Source organism: Alligator sinensis, unplaced genomic scaffold, assembly GCF_000455745.1.
Source record: "Alligator sinensis unplaced genomic scaffold, ASM45574v1 scaffold104_1, whole genome shotgun sequence".
Lineage (NCBI taxonomy): Eukaryota > Metazoa > Chordata > Crocodylia > Alligatoridae > Alligator > Alligator sinensis.
In genome coordinates this window covers 3,017,905-3,034,613 of record NW_005841867.1, presented here as the reverse complement: position 1 = coordinate 3,034,613, position 16,709 = coordinate 3,017,905, and positions in this window count along the sequence as shown.

The window sequence follows — 16,709 nt, the reverse complement described above, 5'->3', positions numbered from 1 at the left end:
AACACAGCCTCCAGCACCCAGCAAATGCAGCCCCTCCCTGGGCCCTGCCTGCCCCAGGCTTCTGGTGGCCAAAGCAGCCCCCACCCCCCTAGCCCAGAGCTCCCTTCAGCACCTGAGCCTGCCACTCTTGGTGCCTTCTCACTCACAGGGGAAACACCAGGGCAGTCTCCAGCTGTCTCTCCTTGGTCCTGTACTCCCCTTCCCTGCTGTGCTCACCCAACCACACAGGGCTTGTAGCAGGGTCTCCTCGCAGGCCGCTTCTCTCTTGTGCCTGCCATGGCAGGGCTCCTGCACTGCTTCTCTCTGGTGCGGCCTTTCGCTGCTGCCTCTGCAGGGCTCTGCCAGGGGCTCTCTGAGGCATAACCCTGGTGAGGTCCTTTCCCTGACCTCCAGCCTGTCTCTCTTGCCCTGCTCTCTCTCCCAGGAAAATCCCTCCTCTTTTTAAACAAGCCTCTTCAGCCAATCCCAGGCCAGGGCTCTTCCCCGGCTTTTGGTAAGGTTCCTCAAACAAACCCCTGCTGGGGTTACATCACTCTTCCCACTTCCAAGAGGGCTACCTCCAGAGTAGCTTTGCTTGCCCTCAGGGCAGACCTTGTCCCTATTGGGACAAGCTCTGGCTCTTCATGCTGTCTCTCTGCAGGGCAGCCTTTCCTATCCCTCCAGGTAAGTACAGTTTTAATGCTGCTACACTTATATGCTGCTACACTCTGCTGGATGAGTTGTGCTGGGCTGGTCCATGGTCTGGATTGGGCCCATAGACCTTCCTACTCTCCCCTGCCTCCCATTCCAGATGCAGTACACACAGCAAGTCCCCTGCTCTGCCCTGTCCATCCCTGTCACCTGGTCCAGGATGCTGCTTCATACATTGTCTGCTCTAGCTGGTCTGGGATCTGCATTGCATATGGTGCCTGCCCTAGATGATTAGGAACCTGTGATGTGTCTGGTGCCCATTCTTGTGACTCTGGGATCTGTGCCACACGTTATTCCTCCCTTGAGACTGTCATGTGGGTCAGCTCAGACCTGGGGCAGCACTGGGGCTGGACAAGTGGCCTCTGCAGGTAAGATCGTTGACATCCCTACACTAACATGTTGGACCATGTTAATAACAGAACCATGTAAAAATAGAACCAGTCTTAAATGAGGCTTTTTAATCAAGATTATTTGGACAGCCTTAGTAATTCAGTACAAGTGATTAGGAGTTTTATCCAACATTTCTTGTTTGATAATGGGATACTCCAATAAATAATATAATTCATTTCACCAGAATTTATGATTTATTAATGAATATTAATAAGCTGAGATAAAATTCTACATCACAAAGATTTGCATAAAGCCTTCTAGATCTTCAATTCATAGTTACTCGTTTTTACTTTAAATATAGATGCTGTCTTCATTGATGATACTGTGGGTGCCTCAAAGAGATACTTAATTTTTGAGCTACAGTTCTCCAATTAAGATGAGACTATATATCATGATATTAAATGACATATGAATATTACCTTATAATTACTTTGACTGCATCTAGCTGAGAGTTTTAGTATATTTCATTTTCACACTTGGTAGGTTGCAACCATTCAAGTTAATCTTTGAAAGACATTGCCTGTATTCAGTATATGGGTTAACAATGAAAATTTGCTATGACAGTTATGCAAAAGAAGATAATAATATTTTTTTTCTAGAGTCACGTGTTATATATTTAGAAGGAAAAATAAAAACATTCATTGTATTTGCCAGTCAAAGGAACATCATTTTTTAGTAGTAAGTCTTCTTTTTTTAAATTTATTGTCTTCATGTTTCAAGAAAAAATATGGTAAACTGTTTAGAAGCAAGACTGTGAATAATAAAATGACGGGACAAGTGGTTTTTTCTTTAGTAAATTGAAAGAATGAATTATGTTATTAACCAAAGCAAAATATGAAAAAAACCTTTTCTTTTGCTATCACTATTGGAAACTGTTGATAGTAGGAAAAAAAAACCCAGACCTGTTTGGTATTGTTTACTGGATATGAGAACATATTTCAAGAACTAATAATCTTTTCTAAATGGATTTTTAAAAGATTATTATACAATAACACAACACATTAACATTATCTGTAATCTGAAACATGCATATTACAAACTCATTTTATATTGTATGAGTCATGAGTTATTTGCACTATCATATAATGCTAGTTAGCATTGCATATAAGGCCTAGCATTGCATATAAGGCCTATAAGTACCTTTCAAAGCAATGAATGAATCTGTAAGTAAATATCCAATTGCTAGTTCTTGTCATTTACTATATGTAGTTTGTCAAAAGAGTTGTCCTGAGTTTTCTAATGAGGTGCCTGATCCTGCCATCCCCTTTCAAACTGTCTCTCATTGTTATGACCATTATTTTCTTTTCTTTTTTTTTACAAGACGGTCTTATTTTGATAGTATCTTTAAAAGCACTCAGAGGGTGTGGACTTATGTGTATTTGGAACTGTTTTAAAAGAGCAGCAGCTGTTATGTTCTAACTGTTGTGCGTGGACAAGCTTGAGATGACAAAAATGTAGAAAAACACTCCAACTTTAACACTGTATCATCCGGTTTTAAAGTTGGAGCTGTTGGAGGCTGAACAATTAATTACATAATTAACTTCACAAAATTGAGGGTGTTACTCCTCCAAAGTTCAGCACAGGAAAGCATTTTGACAGTGGGAGCTTTCTTTCGTTAAGGTCAAAGCCTACAGCCTGGCTCTACCTCAGTGCTTAATATTAATTAGTACAAACAGACAAACTGATTTATTAGTTGAAAACCACAGAACTATATTAATCACTGTACTTACAGTGATCTAACCCCAAGGTTCCCACTTCCCCAGAAGCTTTCCTCCCTCCTCGGGTACTCAGTCTTCTCTTTTAAGGGACAGTGATACTTTACCATCCAAGGTAGGGGTGGGCAATTATTTCAGCTGGAGGGCTGATTAATGAGTTTTGGTGAACTTGTTGGGGGCTACAAGGGTAGCCCCACCCCTTGACAGGTGCCCTGCCCCTGGTGTTGCCATCTTGGGACTGGAAGTTGCACCGCTAGCACCAGAAGTCCCTCCTCCTGCCCCTTTTGGGAAGGGGGTTTGCCATCTTGGAACTAGAAAAATTATATACTAAAAATCAAACATCTACAATGATATATTTTAATTTTATTTTGAAATTTCAAAAAATGTTTTGTCCTGATTTCTGTGTGTTTGCATAGAATATATAGAGATGATTGCATAATAGCTTAAAATGAAGTCTTACTCTTGTGTATCATGGGGATGTGTGGAGGAGTGTGGGGGGTATGGGTGGTGGGTACAGGGTTTGTGCGAGGCTGTGGGTATGTGTATGTGTGTGTGTATGTGAGGTGTAGGACAGGGTGCATGTGTGTGTGAACACAGGGTTTGTGGGGGAATAAGGGGTGTGATGGGTTGGATGGGTGTGGGGGATGTGAGAGCGGGTGGGTGGGTATGGGGTTTGTAGGGGTGTGGGTGTGCATATGTGGGGTGTGGGTATGGGATTTGTGGGGAGCTATGGGTGTGTGGTGGGGATTCTGGTGTGTGTGGAGGGAGGTGGCTGGGGGGTATGAAGCAGGGTGTGGGGTGTACACAGGGGGTGTGGGTGCATGTGGAAGGTGGGGTGTGTGTGGGATCCCCTCTACAAAAATGCCCCACTATTGCGCAAAGCCTCTGCCCACAAGCAGCAGCAGTAGATGGCAACCCATCACACCTATGGCTCACAGCAGGCAGAGCCCCTTGGGGCACATGGTTCCAGTGAGCCCCAGGACTGCATGTGGCTGGGATGCCAGGGGGGAGCCCCGCGTGATGAAGCCAGTAGTGGAAGTCATGGGGCTCAGCTGGGGTGGCAGGGAGAGGGATGGAGCCAGCCTGGCTCCATAGCGTGGAGCTCCCTTCTGTTCCCTATGATATGCACAAGGCAGTGAGCAGGGCTGGACTGCTGACTGCATCACGTGGAGCTCCCTGTAGAGGCATGTGGCTCAGGTGGAGAACCCAGGAACTGCATGCGAGTCTGGGGAGCCCTGTGTGATGCCCCATGCCCCAACTGGTGCAGGCTTTGTGCTCCTGTTGTCCCACCCTGGGCCCCCTCCATCCCCAGCCCTGGGGTACCAGTGTGGGCTCTGTGCTCCCACCAAGCTGCTGTTGCACTCTCTCCCACTGCCCCCATCCCATTATCCCCCTCTCCTCCCACCTGTCCACCCACCACCATGCCAAACTTCCCCTGCCCCCACCCCCCACTGCCAACCTTCCCCTGTACTCACCCCCACTCGCCACCACACATTGCCCCTGCCCACGGCCACTTCCTGCCCACCTGCCACCACTCCACCCACCGCCCTCTTTTCCCTACCTGGGGGGTTCAGGGCCATCCCACAGGCAAGGGTGGGAGTACAGTGCATGCTGCCCCTGCTAGAGTGATTGAGGCTCGGCTCCATGCAAGCACAGCAGGGGCCACTCTGGGGCCAGACCGGATATAGAAAATTGGTAGGCACCTGCCCATTGGCCTGATGAAATTGGCTGGTGGGCTGTATCTGACCCATGGGCTGTATTTTGCCTGCCTCTGGTCCAAGGACAATGGTTACTCAGTACTGGTCTGCTGCATTGGGTCCTAGGTTTGTGTCACTGGGGAGCCTCACTCCACCCAGATAACACACACACAACAATCAAACTCTCTCCTTCAGAGTTTCATACACATATCACACTGACTCAAGCTTTCTTACAGACACAGCCACAACAGTAACCATTCAGCACATCTCACTTGCACCCAGACTCACACTCACTTGATGCAGACACTCCTCTGTCACACGCCAACATGCAAACCCTGAGTCTTGGATACAAGCTATTTTATAAGTCCCAATCATGCCACCTCTGTCAATCAGTTTCATAACCAATCATTCTCTCAGAGGTGTTGTTACAGTCCTGTCAATCATCGCCTGTTCCAATCACACTTTTGGTCACCTTAGGAAAAAGTTATTGAATGTATGTTGACTACTCACTAATTTTGGCATGAACATAAGTAAATAAACTGTGCATGCTTGGACCTTCAAACTAAGTCATTACCAGGAATTTATTTTCATAGATTCATAGATTGTAGAGTCAGAAGGGACCCAATGGATCATCATGTCAGATCTCCTACCCCTGGCAGGAAAGAGGACCGAGGTCAGATGACCCCAGCCAGGTGACTGTCAAGCCTCCTCTTGAAGACCTCCAAGTTAGGTGATAGCACCACCTCTCTTGGAAGCCCATTCCATATTTTGGCCACCCTTACTGTAAAATATTTCTTCCTAATGTCTAACCTAAATCTACTCTCCACTAGTTTGCACCCATTATTCCTAGTTACTCCTTGGGGTGCTCTGGTAAACAGTGCATCACCAATTCCCTGCTGTCCTCCCCTGATAAACTTATAGGCAGCTACAAGGTCACCCCTCAGCCATCTTTTGTAAAGGCTGAAGAGATCCAAATCTCTCAACTTCCCCTTGTAGGGTCTTTCATGGAAGCCACTAATCATGACAGTGGCCATCCTCTGAACTGTCTCCAGACTCTTCGTGTCCCTCTTGAAGTGCAGTGCCCAAAACTGGACACAGTACTCCAACTGTGGCCTGACCAATGCCACATAGAGGGGGAGCATCACTTCCCTTGATCTGTTGGTCATGCATCTGCTAATACGTGACAAGGTGTGATTAGCTTTGTTGATGGCCTCATTGCACTGCCGGCTCATGTTCATCTTGGAGTCAACTATGACTCCAAGATCTCTCTTAGCCTCTGAGCTGCTGAGGAGGTCATCCCTCAACCTGTAGGTGTGCTGAGGATTCCTCCTTCCTATGTGAGGAGAGTTTCCTATATTCCTCCTTCCTACCTTACATTTATCTTTGTTGAATTGCATCCTATTTCATTCCGCCCATTGATCCAACCTGTCCAGGTCAGCCTGTAACTGCTCTCTGCCCTCCTGTGTATTAACTTTGCCCTATAACTTGGTATCATCTGTGAACTTGGAGAGGGTGCTCTCCACACCCTCATCCAAATCACTGATGAAGATATTAAATAATACCAGTCCAATGACCGAACTCTGTGGGACCCCACTGCCTACCTCCTTCCAGGCCGAGAACGACCTGTCCACCACCATTCTCTGGGTGCAGTCCCTAAGCCAGTTAACCACCCACCTGGCTATATAGGTGTCCACTCCATAGCCCGTTATCTTCCCTATGAGAATAGGATGTGAAACTGTGTCTAGAGGCCTTCCTAAAATCCAGGTAGATGACATCAGCCTCAGCTCCTGTGTCAAGGAAGTGTGTGACCTGCTCATAAAAGGCTATAAGGTTTGTCAGGCAGGATCTACCTGTGATGAACCTGTGCTGCTTACCTTTCAGCATCATTTCCCCTGCTGGGCCTTCACAAATGCACTCTTTGATGATTTTTTCCAGTATTTTCCCCAGGATAGAGGTAAGACTGACTGGCCTAAAGTTACCTGGCTCATCTCTTCTCCCCTTCTTAAAAATGGGGGATCACATTGGCCCTTTTCCAGTCCTCAGGGACTTGGCCAGAGCACCATGAATGCTGAAACAGCCATGCCAGTGGCTCAGCTATGACACTGGCCAATTCCTTTAGTATCCGTGGATGGAGGTCATCCAGGCCGGCTAACTTGTACCCATCCAACCCTTCCAACTGCTCCTTAACTAAGTCAGTACAAACATTTGGTGGTCTGGTGCCTTTTGGACATCTGTTTATGCTCAATTTTATTATGGTGATTGAGGCACTGGGCTTCCAAATTGCTTTAAAATTGTAAATATATAAATAAAACGTTGTGTTCAATTAATACACACTCACACATACACACACAATGCAGTGTTTTATTTTAATCATGGATTTGGGGGTTTTTAATCAGCGCATTTGCACACAAAAAAATTATCAGAGAATTTGCAATGTTTAAACAGAGAAAACCATGATTCCATTACTTCATTGAAGATAAAAGAGTTCATGTTTTCCAGTCCCTTAGTCCACAGAGCACGTGCAGTATTACTCTAACTGTGCAACTGCTACTCTAATTACTTTACTGCTACACAAAACTACTGACAGGCCAGGCAGTGCACCACCTTGTGGCCTACAGAGCAGTTGTGCTACATTTGTGTCATTCCACAGTTAACAATGAGAATGTAACAGCTGCTGTCTTTTTGGAACTTCCCCCTCCTGAAATGGTTCCTTATATAGGTGTGTCCATACCCAGAGTCAGCTGAATTATGCTTCTATCAAATGCACCAGGAACAGAATTAGGTCAATGTGGAAAGCCTTTGAAAATCCTGCTGTGTGTATATAAAGTACACAACTCTGAGAAATGTAACAGTGAGAATTCAAGTTTAAAACAGACACACCAGGGAAACAAGCCTCTGTGGCCATACTATTATTAAGGATGCAAACCGTTTCCTATGTGTACCTGTTTTCATTCAAATCTCTCTCTAAGAATAAATATTCTTGATTAAAAAATATAAGAGTGTTCCCAGTCCAAAGGCAAAATTTAGGGAAAATGAGAACACATTCCATTCAGTTATTTTTTAGTAATGGAGAGAATTGCTCTTTTTGAATGCTATTTTTATGTATACACAGATACTCATACACACACTTATGCAAAAGACCTAAAATCACTATACAAACTTACCTTCTATCTGGTCATCAGTGTTGGCAGCCATTCATGTTACCTCCATGACATAAATTAGGGAGGCCCTAACAGTGGGTAACTCTCATCTTACAGTGAAGTTAAATTAAATTGCACACACCTGGATTTGAGAGATGAGATCCTATCATATCATATCAGGGCTTTTGTCTTTTTTTTTTGGATAATGCTCAGGCTCTTGTTAGTTACATTGTAGGAAGATAAAATAAAAATGGCACAAAAATAAATGCAATTAAAATCCAGAAAATGGGAGAAAAGGAGATAGAGTATGCACCCACAAAATATGTTAATTTCCCAAATAAGAAAGCAGCTGTTACAAACTGAGTTCTTAAGGCAGGAGATATTTCACATGTGGCTACCACAAAAAAGCTGGGTACTTCTAGCCCCACCTCATTTGCTTCGTTGGGAGATGCAGATGGAAGCAGCAGATGATTGGGCTCGCCGCTTGAGCAACTGCATTAACTGCAGCAGGTTAATGTGACTGTGGACACATCTACACAAGATGCTTACAGTGGAGTAGTCTAATTAGCCCCACAGTAAACATCTTGGCATCTACACGTATGGGGCTATTAGGCTGGAGTAAACTAATAAACTCCACAGCAAGGTAGTACTTGCATATACAAGTACTATCCTGCTGTGGAGTTTTTACATTTGCAGCAGTGCACATGTAGATGTTTCATAGTTTCATAGTTGGTAGGGTTGGAAGGGACCTGAGCAGATCATGAAGTCCACCCCCCTGCCATGGCAGGAAAGAGTACAGGGTCAAATGACCCTGGCCAGGTGTTCATCCAGCCTCCTTTTAAAGACCCCCAGGGTAGGAGCCAGCACGGCCTCTCTTGGAAGTTGGTTCCAGATCCTAGCTGCCCTGACAGTGAAGTAGCACCTCCTGATGTCTAGCCTGAATCTACCCTCTGCTAGCTTGTGACCATTATTTCTTGTCACTCCTGGGAGTGCTCAGGGGAACAGGGACTCCCCCAATGCCTGCTGATCCCCCCTGACTAGTTTGTAAATGGCCACTAGATCCCTCCTCAGCCTTCTCTTGTAGAGGCTGAACAGGTTCAGGTCCCTTAGCTTCTATTTGTAGGGCCTGCCCTGCTGACCCCTGATCATGCGGGTGGTTCTCTGGACTCTCTCCATGCTGTCCACATCTCTCCTGAAGTGCAGCACCCAGAACTGGACACAGTACTCCAACTGTGGCCTGACCAGTGTCACATAGAGGGGGAGGATCACCTCCTTGGACCTGGCTGAGATGCATCTGTGAATGCATGACCAAGGTATGGTTGGCCTTCCTCATCACATCCCCACACTGTCGGCCCATGTTCATTTTGACCTCAGTAATGACTCCAAGATCCTTCTCTGTCTCTGCACTGACAAGAAGGGAGTTCCCCAGCATGTAGGTCTGCTGCTGGTTTTCCTCCCTGGGTGCAGTACCCTGCACTTGTCAGTATTGAAACCCATCCTGTTCTCGTCCACCCACCTCTGTAACCTGTCCAGATCCAATTGCAACCTATTTCTTTCTTCTAGCGTGTCCACTTCTCCCCACATCTTAGAGTCATCTGCGAATTTGAACAGGGTGCATCTGACCCCTTTGTCCAAGTTGCTGATGAAGATGTTGAACAGCGCGGGCCCGAGGACCGAGCCCTGCGGAACCCCACTGACCACATCCCCCCAGGTCGAATAAGACCTGTCCACCACCACTGTCTGGGTGCGGCCCTCCAGCCAACTAGTGACCCATCTGACTGTGTAGGCATCGACACCACAGTCTCCTAGTTTTTTAATGGGAATGGGGTGAGAGACAGTGTTGAAGGCCTTCCTAAAGTCCAGAAAGACTATATCCACTGTGACACTTGCATCCAGGAATTTGGTGACCTGGTCATAGAAGGCCACCAGGTTGGTCTGATAGGACCTGCCTCTAATGAACCTCTGTTGGTTGCCCCTAAGCATAGTCTCCCCTGCTGGCCCCTCATGGACATACGCCAGGATAATTTTCTCAAAGTGCTTCCACAGGACCGAGGTAAGACTAATGGGCCTATAGTTTCCTGGGTCCTCCTTCCTCCCTTTTTTGAAAGTGGGAACCACATTGGCCCTTTTCCAGTCCTCCAGCACATCACCAGAGCACCATGAGTGCTTGTAAAGCCATGCCAGAGGTCCCGCAATAACCTCTGCTAGTTCCCTCAGCACTCTGGGGTGGAGATCATCAGGACCTGCTGATTTAAATATGTCCAGTCCCTCCAGAAGTTCCCTGACTTTGTCCTCACTGACCCAAGGCCTGGGTGTGCCTCCCATGAGGCCTACAGGGGTCCCAGTGTGGGGAATGACCAGGTCCCTACTCAGAAAAATGGAGGCAAAGAAATTGTTAAATAGGTTAGCTTTGCTGTCTAATGTGACAACCAGATTCCTAGCATGTCCTGCAGAGGCCTCACGTTACCTGGTACCTTCTTTTTACCCCCTATGTATTTAAAAAAGGACTTCATGTTGTCCTTGATCCAGGTAGCTAGTTCCATCTCTGCCTTGGCTTTCCTGACCACCCCCCTGCAGTCCCAAGCAACAGAGGTATAGTCCTCTCTGGTGATGGCCCCTTCCTTCCAATGACCCCTCCTTTTTAGCTTGGAGATGTTCCTGGATGCTTTTGGTGAGCCATGGGGGCCTTTGCGCCCTCTTGCCCCTCTTTGATCCATGTAGGGATTACTTCCCTTTAGGCTTGGAGAATCATCTCCTTATGGAATGACTACTCTTCTTGGACACTCAACTCCCCCCCCGCTCTGGGACCTCAGTGTCTCCCGCACTAATCTCCTTACCTCATTGAAATCTTCCTTCCTGAAGTCCAGGGCTGCTGCCTTACTGCAGGCCTTTGTCACCTTGCACTGGATGGTGAATTCCAGCAGGCTATGATTGCTATTGCCCAAGTGGTCGAGCATCCACAGTCCCCCCACCAGGCCATCGCCCGTGGCCAGGACCAGATCCAACAAGGCATCTCCCCTGGTGGGGCTGTACACCTCCTGGGTTAGGTGGAGGTCCTGTATCTCGGCTAGGAACCTACGTGAGCAGTCAGACCTGGCTGACTTCTCCTCCCAGCAGATTTCTGGAAAGTTTAGGTCACCCATAATGACCACATCCTTTGACCTAACTGTCTCCATGAGCTGACTTAAAAATTCCCGGTCTAGCTCTTCTCCTTGGTTGGGTGGTCTGTAGTAGACCCCCACTGTTAAGTCCCTTTCTCCCTGACCTCCTTGTATTCTAACCCAGAGCACTTTGGTCTGCCCCTCCTCTGACCCAGTGCTACTCACTGAGGATGTGTATTGCTCCTTGACATAGAGTCTGGCTGGGTTGACTTGGCCGGGTGGGGCATGAGGGTGCCTCAGTGCAGGGGCTGCCTGCTGGCCCTTCCAAAGCATGTTGAGCTGGGTTGGAGCAGCCCTGGGCTGGCAGGCTGACCCCCGCACCTCTTGCCAGCTAGGGTGGCTCTGGCCTGGCTCAATATGCCATGGTTCCGGGTGCATGTTCAAATGGTGCACCCAGAAGCAATAAACTCTGGTGTGATAAGTGCCAGAGTTTATTACTTCGAATTAATAACACCTGTAAATGTACCCTGTGAGGAACCAGTGTTAGCAAATATTTGAACATTTTCACTTAGAAGAAAACTGCATTGCCTTTAAGGCTGTGAACTGCCTAATTTGAAACATAAATTATACATGTGATTTAAATCTATGCTCACTATAGGCAATATATGTAACTGAGTGATCTTATTCTCCTACATTTTTTGTCTTGTTTCTTGTTACATTCATGTCTTGTTTCAATTAGACTGTGTAAGGCCTTTCTGGAGTTTGTTTTATGTCTTACTATGTATTTGGTCAGCATCTAGCACTGTGAGGCCAAACCAGTAATTCTGAGTTTTTGGATGGTACTGTAATGAAAATAAAATAATTAATATTCTAGTTCTCCAAAGCAAATCTAGTAAAAAAAAAAAATCAGGAAAAAAAGGGAGGGAAAGAAAATTCCATCCTTTGAACAGGAGCTGTAGTACTAGTATTCAGTAGGCATAAAAAACAACATTAAAGGAATACTTGCACAACTTCTTGAACTAAAAATACTGCATTTCTTTTAAATCCTTTGTAATGGACTCTGTTAGAGATGCAGGTTTAAGAGGCGGGATTGTTCAAAAGTTTCTATCAGTATCGCAATTTTCACCATTTTAGCTTTTTCTTCATCAAGCATAATGGAACACCGGACTGGAGGCCACTTTGTGCATCATGAAGTCCTGGCCCCTCCTATCACAGACAACCATGTCACATAACTTGACTCATCAGTTTCCATCTTAAGCATGGGCTTTTTTATCCCCAATACTCCAGATGCTTGTTCCAGAACCTCACTCATCTGCTGGCTAAAAGCCTTCAGGAAAAATGGCACTGAGTTTGAAAGAATAACAATAAAAAAGCAACATTTACATTTATGCAAGAGTACCAAACCCAAAATTCTATAAAGCAGAAAAGGAAATAATAACTATATTCCTATTTAAAGTCAGTTTCTCTAGCCCTTTCCTGGCATTAGAATCACAGGCTCTGAGTGAAATCCTGGTCTGAGTCCCAGTTTGAACTTGTTGGTCAGCTTCCCCTGGGATTAATCTGCTATTCACTCCTGGAAGGAAGAACTCAGTTTTTAAACTAAGCACTCAACCCGTCACCGGATATGTCAGGACTTCCACCTCAAAGCAAAACTCCACCCAGACTTTCTTTTTCTTCAGGAAATCTATTGGAACATGCATCCTGTGAGTTTCCTTAGCAACTGGCTTGTGGCCAGTGTATTCTCTCAAATATACCCATTAAACTTCACCTCCAGTATATATTTCTCTTCACACTAGCCACTTCCTCTCAGTGAAAGAGATTAGATGCTGTGGAAATGGGGTCAGAGTAAGTCAATGGGCCCCTTATTTGATTGTGGCTTCTGCAAAATAAATACATAGGATGTTAATAAAAGGATGCATCTCTTTGCAGCACCTTTCTCAGTGTAGGCTAATGCTGGTCTCTTGTTTACGATGGGTTTTCCATTCTCTAGTTATGTTTGAGAGAACCACAGCAGCTCCATTAGTATGTGGTCTTCTAAATCCACTGTCTGTCCTTACCCGTGTGCCCCTTCCCATCTTTCTTCTAGCAGAATGTTCTTTCTGGTGCTGATTAAATCAATTTCTTTAACTTACCATACCGAAAATTCACTCTGTTGCTTATAGAATGCTTCTGTAGGTTTCATGAGGGGAAAACATATTCATCAATACTTTTCACCATAAACATTTTTTTCCTAATTTTACTTTATTTTCAAATATTAAATATTTCTTGGAAATCCCCTTCCACAAATGGACAATAAAAAATCCAGGGGGCTGTTTTGGCTTCATATTTTTCTTATCCTATACATTAACTTCTAGCCCATAGAAGAATTTAGCATCACAGATGAAGAGGTAAATTCTGTCAAATTAAGCTTTTTTTGACATTTAAATTCATGTTCTTTGTATCAATCTGCAGACTATAAGACCAAGAAAAAACAAATTATTATTATTAATGAAAGAGAGCAACTGATCCGAATACAGACAGGACTAGTTCTTGTAATAAAAACACAGACATGCTTTGCAAGGGTTAAGGAAAATAAACATCCATTATTCTGCAAAATGTTATTTGAAGATGTGAGCTGACAAAAGGTACTAACTGTTTTAAATACATCAAAAATATTTTAATGAAGATAGTGAACTGTGAAAGAAAGGTTTGTATGTGAAGCGAATGAAAAATAAGTGCATTCAAATTCAATGATATCTGTAATTCATTGGAAAACAGCCTTAAAAACATCTGTTACTTAAAGCTGTATCAGCTTTAAAGGAATGCTATTTTTATCCCCCTCCCCCTCTACAGTCTCCTAATTGTTGATTTTGCTAAGCATTGATTTCTGGATGTGGCAGCACAAAATGTATAACATTACTATGCACTATTACATTTGGTAATGTGCGGATGTTTTATCATTCAGGACTCACAAAGGGAAATCAGAGAGCAAATGGCCTCTACTTTTAAAAGAAGGTTTGGTTTTGTACAAATGAGTTCCCAAATGTTTGACTGTTAACTCTTCAGTAGGGTTGTGTGAAGGTTCACTTAGAGCACTGACCCTCTTAGAAGATCCCCAAATCTATCCTGACTTTGATTCTTTGAACCACAGTTCTGCTTCATAAACATTTGGACCTGCTTTTGCATAGCCAGCCTTCTCTATTCTGCCTCCTGCAGCTTTTAGACAAATCTACATTTTTTACTTCTTCAGGCATTTTTTCATTGGAGTGGGACGGGAATGCTCATTCCTCAATGGACTGCTAGAGAGGGGAGACAATTTGTCTCCTACTACAGCTCCCAGCCTCAAAGAGTCCTTCATAATTTCTGGTAGTTTGACTCCAGATGTTGCTTCTAGTATCTTAGCAATTGAGCATTAATGAGAAGGCCATAATACATATTGTATGGATGCTGGGGAACATGTGATAGTACCCTATCTACTGTGTTAGATGTCATAATACAGGGCTACTTTGTGCTGTTTGTTGTTTTCTGCTCAGTGAAGCTGTTGGCAATAATAATCAGAAACGGAAAAAAAAATCCTCTCTTTGGATGTTTTAAGTGGAAGACAAATGCTTCAGGGCCTCCTACAACTCCTTATTCAAAGATCCTTTTAGTCAGAATACTTTTCCTTGCCTAGTGCCCCCCCAAATCTACAACACTGAAAAATTAGAAATCAGCATGGTCAAGGAAAACTACCAAAAGCCAGATGATGAAAAGTGCAAAATTAAGTCAGGTGGGCCAAAGAGAGAAGTAAATGAGAGAAGACCCTTGGAAAAAATGGTTTCCTTGTCTCCCTTTCCCTGTGGCTTTAAAATGTTTGATTTCCTGCTTTGCATATTACTTATTTAGTGCAGGTTTTAGTCTTTAGCCCAGAAAAAACCAAACATTGCCATGTTCATCAGAACAAACTTTGAATTTCTTCTCCATTCTTTCCCACTATTTCACATTTCAATCTCTAGTCCATCCACATTTTTCTCCACCCCTACATTTGTCAGCTCTTCTGCTCCCTCATCTTTAGGTTGTATCCAAGCATTTCTCATTAACAATTTGCCATGTACTTTTGGTCCCTTTCCATGGCTGTTGTTTGTTTGTTTCTTATTTTTTTCTTATCATCCATTCTTCAATTGCTGCCTATCAAGGACACCTTTGCTTTTTTTTCCCCTTGATCCAATGTGGTATCTCAGAAGGTGGGCAGTGCCATCTGTGGGAATTGCTGCCTTCAAGTCTCTTTAAATTCAATCATTTTAATTTACTGGAAGCTCATAATACAACCATTCATGGTTGCTTATGTACTCAGAAATCACATTTACCTGCTAAGTGAATGGATGAATGAAGAGGAAATTATAACTTTCTGCTCCAAAAATCACAGGTCTTTTTTACTTCAGCTACTAAAGAATCTCGATAGCTACAAACTGTAAAAGGACTTAAATTTGGAATTCCACAGCATTTCTATAAGATGCCAAACCATGCAAAAAATGATGTAATTTCAAGTTTTATTAAAAATGTAAACCTCAGAACTGATTCACGAATTGTTGGCAAAACATGAATAGAGAGAGAATGACAAATAGTGTGTGTAAGGTAGGTTGACTATCAAGAGTAACTTCCTGACTGTGAGAGATCTATTAGGATGTCTCAAGCAAAATAGTATAAAATAAAAAAAAACGTTATGTTGGCTGAAAATGAGATAAATGTTTTTTGCATGAAAATTTAAAAAAAATAATGTTTTTCCCACCAATATGGAATGTATCATCACTAATTTCATTGAAAACTTGGGACAGTGTGTTAATTTTTGGCATAGAGGGTGTCTTTGGAAGCTAGATTGGGTTAAAAACTAGAAAATGTACAGTAGGGAGGGATACTTCCTCTTAAACTTACTAACGTGTATAATTCCATGACCTTTTGACAACACAAGCTGATTTGTAGTTTTGAAGATTTGTTTTGTTTCAGTGTGAAACCAAAGGAAACTTACAATCTAGAATGGGTTTTTTTCTGAGTTTTTGGACATGAAAAAAGTTCAGATGACTTTTGTAAAATGAAACCTTCACATTTCTCACCAACAAAAAACTGAAACAATTACAAGATCAATAAAAACTTGAACAGTTTCCATATAATACATACATTATACAGGATAAGGAACTGATGGATATATAAAGTATCTTACAGGGAATTCAAATAAAAAACCAACTATAGTTGATGCCCCAAATGTTTAAATTCCTTAATAAAATGTTGTGGAAAACTGGCATACTGAAGTTGAGTGTTCTGTGTCTTAGAAAACATATCTTCCCTCAATCCCCAACTCTGACGACTTCTATCACACATGCACAAAAAATGTTATTGTGTAGTAATTGTATTCATAATTGTATTTTGCTAGCCTCCAGAACCTCTGTCAAGGATTAGGGTTCTGCTGTACAGATGGGAAGTAAAGGTCCTTCTCCCTTGCTAACATAATTCACAATCTACAAGTTGGAGGTTGGTTGATTTGAGAGATGAAGTAACAACAAACAAGCAGAGTTTACAGAAAAACAGAAGTAACTGGTCATGGTTTGCTTAACCAATGCCAGAAGGGAGTGATTTGTCAGTCATAGCAAATGCAGGGATTGAAAAAGGATGAAGTGACATTTTGCTAGTGAGGTATTCCTATACTAAGAAAGCAGTGTGGGGGACAGCATACAGAAAGGTGTTGGAAATGATGGCAGAGTGTGAAGTGGAGAAGTGAATAATGGAGGCAGATATAATTGACAGAGAAAAACTGAGGCTCAACAACAGCATATATACATACTCCAAGCTATATGGAGGAAAGAGTAATTGCAATTTAAAAGATATTGTGTGATGTAAGTTGTGGTACAGCACACAGAAATTTCCCTTTCAAATCAACATCATAAAATCAGGCATAGTTGATAGAGTTTGTGTGTTCAATGAAAGTCTTGTTAAGCAGCAGTCTAATGAAGCAGCTTTCTTTTT